The sequence below is a fragment of the Belonocnema kinseyi genome, chromosome 1 (assembly GCF_010883055.1).
Source record: "Belonocnema kinseyi isolate 2016_QV_RU_SX_M_011 chromosome 1, B_treatae_v1, whole genome shotgun sequence".
In the NCBI taxonomy this organism is placed as follows: domain Eukaryota; kingdom Metazoa; phylum Arthropoda; class Insecta; order Hymenoptera; family Cynipidae; genus Belonocnema; species Belonocnema kinseyi.
The window spans coordinates 58,673,679-58,679,976 of record NC_046657.1 but is presented as its reverse complement, the minus strand read 5'-3'; the positions used below and the strand labels follow the sequence as shown (position 1 = coordinate 58,679,976).

General features: G+C 21.5%; 1 protein-coding gene across 1 annotated transcript in view; it reads left to right on the top strand.

Moving 5' to 3' along the window:
* The window catches only part of LOC117175354, a 44,080-nt gene that overhangs the window by 3,870 nt on the left and 33,912 nt on the right, over positions 1–6,298 (top strand). The window lies entirely within an intron of this gene.

Genomic DNA, 6,298 nt, shown 5'->3' with positions numbered 1-6,298 from the left:
ATCGACTCGGGATACTTATAAGATACTACTATGATTTTTTCAGATTTTTTGGTCCAAAAATAAATTAGGCCAAAAACCGGCCTTACCGACCCTCCCCCTTTTGAAAGTATTTTAAAAAACTTTTAAGATTTGAGAGAATTATTTAAGTATTTTAGGGTCTTTTCAAAGACTCCAAAAGATTTAAAATAAATTTCAATAATTTAAAGGTATTCTAAAGAAATTTAAAGATTTAAGGGAATTAAAAAATTTTTTTTTTAATTTTTAGGTGATAAAGATAAAGGGATAAAGATATTCCGAAGAATTTTAAAGGTTATAAAGTTGAAAAAAATTAATTTCTAAGGAATTTTCAAGAGGGGATTTCAATAGATTTCAAAGAATTTAAAATATTTTATGGAATTTTAAAAATCCTTTGGACAATCACAAAGATTATAAAGTTTTTAAAAATTTCGTGGAATTTACGAACGATTTCAAAAGATTTTAAATATTTTCGGGAATTTGAAAAAATTCCAAGACATTTTCAATAAATTTCAATAATTTAAATGGATTTTAAAGGATCTTAATTTTTTTAATTTCATGGAATTTACCAAGGATATTAAAAGATTGCGAAGAGTTTGAAATATTTTAGAGAATTTAAAAAAATTCCAAAACAATTTTAATAGATTTCAATTATTTGAAGTAATCTCAAAGAATTTTCAAGATTTTAGAGAACTGTTATACATTTAAGTATAATTTGAGGAGGTTTCAAAAAATTTTAAGGAGTTTAAGGAATTTTTCAGATTTGAGGGAATTTTTAAACATGTTATGGAATTTCTAAGGGATTCCAAAAGACTGAAAAGGATTTAAAGTTTTTTTCTGATCATTAAAAAACGCCAGACGATTTTTAATAGATTTAAATCATTTAAAAGTATTCCAAAGGATTTTAAAGATTTTAGAATATTTTAGGAAATTTTAAAAGATTCCAAGACACTTCTAATAGATTTTAACAATTTGAAAAAAAATTCAAAGAAATTTAAAGATTTTAGAGAATTTCTAAAAATTTAATGATTTTTTCAAGGGATAAAAGTATTCCAAAAAGTGTTAAAAAAACTTAAAGTACTTTCAAAATATTTCAAGATATTTTTTATAGATTTTAATATTTTGAAAGAATTTCAAAGAATTTTATAGAGTTTAGGAAATTTTTTTTAATTCTATGGAATTTATGAAGGATTTTAAAAGATTGTGAAGGATTTAAAGTAATTTAAGATGTTTTAAAATATTAGAAAACATTTTTAATAGATTTTAAAAATTTGAAAGGGTTTCAAAGGATTTTAAAGATTTGAGGCAATTATTCGAAATTCCAGGGAATTTTTAAAGAATTTCAATAATTTAAATGTATTCCGAGGATTTTAAATATTATAAAGCTTTTTTTTAATTTCTAAGGAATTTTCAAACAGAGTATTTCAATAGATTTCAAAGGATTTAAAATATTTGATGAAATTTTAAAAATCCTTTGGATTTGAAATATTTTAGTGTATTTTCAAGGCATTCCAAGATATTATTAATAGATTTTAATCATGCAAAGGAATTTCAATGAATCCTCCAAATTTTAGGAATTTTTTAAAGGATATTAAAGATTATAATGTATTTTTAAATATTCCAAGGAATTTTAGAGATTACAAAATTTTGTTTAATTCTAAGGAATTTTCAAGAAGATTAAAAATTATCAATCAAGAAATTTCAAAAGATTTCAAGGAATTTGAATTTTTTTATGGAATAACAATAAAAAAATTGGAGGGTTTTTAATAGATTTCAGGATTCTAAGGGTATTAAAAAGGATTTTAAGATTATAAAATATTTGTTAAATTTCTAAAGTGTTTCAGAATTATGAACGGATTTCAAAATATTTTGGGGAATTTTAAAAGATCCCAAGAGAGTTTAACAGATTTAAATAATTTAAAGGGACTTAAAACAATAATAAATATTTAAGAGAATTTTTACAAATTTCAGGGAATTTACAAAGGATTTCAAAAGATTGTGAAGAATTCAAAATATTTTGGGGAATTTTTAAAACTTCCAAGGAATTTTCAAGAGATATAAAATAATTCAATGGATTTGAAAAGATTTCAAAAGAATTCAAATAATTTGGAGTATTTAAAAAGAGTCCAAGACACTTTTTATAGAGTTTAATCATTTGAAGAAATTTCAAAGAATTTTTAAGGGGTAAAAGTATTCGAAAAGATTTTAAAAATTATAAAGTATTTTGAAATTTCTGAAGAATTTTCCATTTGAGGAAATTTTTTAAATTTTATGAAATTTATGGAATTTATGAAAATTCCAAAGAATTTGAAATTATGGTAAAGGATCTGAAATATTTTGGATGCTTTTAAAAATCCTTCAGAGTCTTTTAGAAGGCTCCAAACGATTTTTAATATATTTAAATAATTTAGAGTTATTCTGAGACATTTTAAATAGATTTTAATTTCTAAAAATTCCAGGAAATTTCCAAAGGATTTCAAAAGATTGCAAAAAATCTTAAATATTTTTAATGAATTTCAATAATTTAAAGGCATTCCAAAAGATTTTTAAAGATTATAAAGTATTTTTTAATTTTTAAGGAATTTTCAACAAGTATAAAAATTATCAATCAAGGGATTTCAAAAGATTTCTATAAACTGACAATTTTTTAGAGAATTTTAAGATATTCCAAGATATTTTCAATACAATTAATAATTTGAATTTTCAAAAGGATTTAAAAAGATTTCAAAAAAAAATTAATTATTTTAAAGAATTTGAAAGGAATCCACAATATTTTTAATAGATTTTAATAATTTGAAGAAATTTCAAAGAACTTTAAAGATTTGTGAGAATATTTAAATGTTTCAAAGAATTTTCAAGCGATATAAATCGTTTCAAGGCATTTCAAAAGATTTTAAAATATTGGAAACAATCAAGAGTATTTAAAAAGATTACAAGATATTATTAATAGATTTTAATGAATCAAAAGAATTTCAAAGAAATACCAAATTTTCAGGATTTGGAAAAAATTTCATGGAGTTTTCAAGTCACTTCTAAAGATTGTAAAGAATTTGAATGATTTAAAATATTTTAGGGAATTTAAAAAGATTCCAAGACATTTTTAATAGATTTCAAAGAGTTTGAAATATTTGAGGGAATTTTCAAGCGATTTCAAAAGATTGCAAAGAATCTAAAATATTTTGGAGTTCTGTAAAAATCCTTTGGAGTCTTTTAAAAGATTCCAAAGAATTTTTATTATATTTCCATAATTTAAAGGAATTTCAAAATATTTCAAAGAATTTGAAACATTTGACGGGTTTATAAAATATTTTAAGACATTTTTAATAGATTTTATTAATTTCAAGGGATTTCAAACGATTGCAAAGGCTATAAAATATTTTGAGAACTTTCAAAAAACTTTAGACGATTTTTAATAGATTAAAAGAATTTAAAGGTATTTCCAAAGATTACAAATATTTTAGAAAATTATAAAAAAATTCCAAACCATTTTTCATAGGTTTCGATAATTAGAGGGGATTTAAAAAAATATTAGAGTTTAGAGAATTTTTAAAAATTCCATAAAATTTGCAAGGGATTTCAAAAGATTGCAAAGGATCTGAAATAGTTAAGAGTATTTTAAAAGAGTGTGAAGGATTTGAAATAATTTAAGATATTTTAAAATATTCCAAAACTTTTTTGAATAGATTCTATTTTCTAAAAATTCCAAGGAATTTTCAAAGGATTTCAAAAGGTATTTTAAAGATATTCCAAAGTATTTTTAAACATTATAAAGCATTTTTTTAATTTCTAAGGAATTTTCAAGAAGTATAAAAAATATCAATCAAGCGATTCCAAAGATTTCTATGAATTAAAAATTTTTTATGCAATTTTAGGAAATTCCAAGATATTTTCAATAGAATCTAATAATTCGAATTTTCAAAGGATTGCAAGTATTTTGGCGTTATTCCAAAAACACCAGAGAATTTTTAATAGATTTCAGGATTTTAAGGGTATTCAAAAGGATTTAAAATTTTATAAAATATTTTCAAAATTTCTAAAGAATTTCCAAGAGGTACAAAACGTATGAAAGGGATTTCGAAATATTTCAAATAAAATTAATTATTTTAAGGAATTTTAAAAGAATCTACGATATTTTTTATAGATTTTAATAATTTGAAGAAATTTCAAAGAACTTTAAAGATTTGTGAGAATATTTAAATGTTTCAAGATATTGGAAGCAATCAAGAGTACTTAAAAAGATTCCAAGACATTTTTTTTAGATTTCGATAATTGGAACTAATTTCATCGAATTCAAAATTTTTTACTTCATGGAATTTACAAAGGATTTAAAAATATTGCGTAGAATTTATAATAATTTAGAGTATTTTGAAGGCATTCCAAGACAATATTAATAGATTTTTATTAATCAAAGGAATTTCAAAGAATCCACGAAATTTTAGAGATTTTACAAAAATTTCATGGAATTTTCAAGTCATTACAAAAGATTGCAAAGAATTTGAAGTATTTTGGAGTCTTTTAAAAAGGATTTTAAAGAATTTTAAAGATTTTAGAATTATCAAAGGATTTCAAAAGATTTGAAATATTTTGGGTAATTTAAAAAGATTTCAAGAAATTTTTAATAGATTTTTAAAATTTCAGGGAATTTTTAAAAATTCCTTGGCATTTTTAATAGATTTTCAAAATTTTCAGGGATTTCAAAAAATCTTAAGGAGTTTACGAAATTTTTTTAAATTTCATAAATTTTTCAATGAATTTTAAATAATTTTCAAGATATGAGGGAATTTTTTAATATATTATGGAATTTTTAAGAGATTCGAAAAAGGTTGCAAAGGATTTAAAGTATTTTGGTGCCTTTCAAAAAACTCTATATTATTTTTAATAGATTTAAATAATTTAAAGGTATTTCCAAAGATTCCAAGACATTTTAAATAGATTTTCATAATTAGAGGGGATTTTAAAGAATTGAAATCCATGAAATTTTCAAAGGATTTCGAAAGATTGCAAAGGATCTGAGATAGTTAAGGGTATTTTAAAAGATTTCAAGAAATTTTTTTAGGTTTCAATAATTTAAAGGGATTTCAAAGAATCTTAAACTGTTTAGGGAACTTTTTAAAATTTCATGGAATTTAAGAAGGATTTTAAAAAATCGTGACGGAGTTGAAATAATTTAAAATGTTTTAAAATATTACAAAATATTTTTAATAAATTTTAATTTGTAACAATTCCAGTGAATTTTCAAAGGTATGCAAAAGGATTTTTGAAGATTATAAAGTAATTTGAAATTTCTTAGGAATTTTCAAGAAGTATAAAAATTATCAATCCAGGGATTTCAAAAGATTTTTATGAATGGAAAATTTTTTAGAGAATTTTAAGATATTCGAAGATATTTTCATTAGAATTTAATCATTCGAATTTTCAAAGGAATACAAGTATTTTGGGGTCATTCCCAAAACACCAGAGGATTTTTAATAGATTTCAGGATTTTAAGGATGTTCAAAAGAATTTTAAAGATTTGAGAGAATTTTGAAAAATAGCAAAGAATTTTTAAAAAAGAATTTCAATAGATTTTAAATATTTTATGGAGTTTTCAAAGTCCTTTGGAGTCTTTTAAAACATTTCAAAGGATTTAAAAAAAATAGATTTAATTAATAATTTAAAAGTATTCCAGGATATTTTTAATAAATTTCAATAACTTGAAATGACTTAAAATAATCACGAAGATTTTTAAGAATTTAAAAAAATTTCTTGAAATTTACGAATGATTTCAAAAGATTTGAAATATTTCAGGGAATTTAAAAAGATTTCGAGACTTTTTCAATAAATTTCAATAATTTAAAGAGATTTTGAAGAATCTTAAAAATTTTAGAGATTTTTCAAAATTTTCAAGGAATTTTCAAAAAGTATGGGTAGTATCAAGAAATTTTAAAGAATCTTAAAAATTCCTATTTGCAGTCTTTGAAAATCCTTTGAAAATTTCCTAAGATCTTTAAAATTCTTTAAAATTCCTTTAAATTATTGAAACCAATTGAAAATTCGTTGGAATGTCAAAATTTTCAATTTTTTAAAATTCCATGAAAAACTTTTTAAATCCCTTCAAATCCGATAACATTTTGTAATCTCTTGAGAATGGCTTCGGATTTTATAAAATACTCTAAGATATTTCAAATTTTTCGGATTGCCTTTAAATTATTTTATTCAATTAAAACTTTTTGGCATTTTTAAAAATATCCTGAAATCTTTTTAAAAATTCCAAATACCTTGAAAAATTATTATAATCCAATGT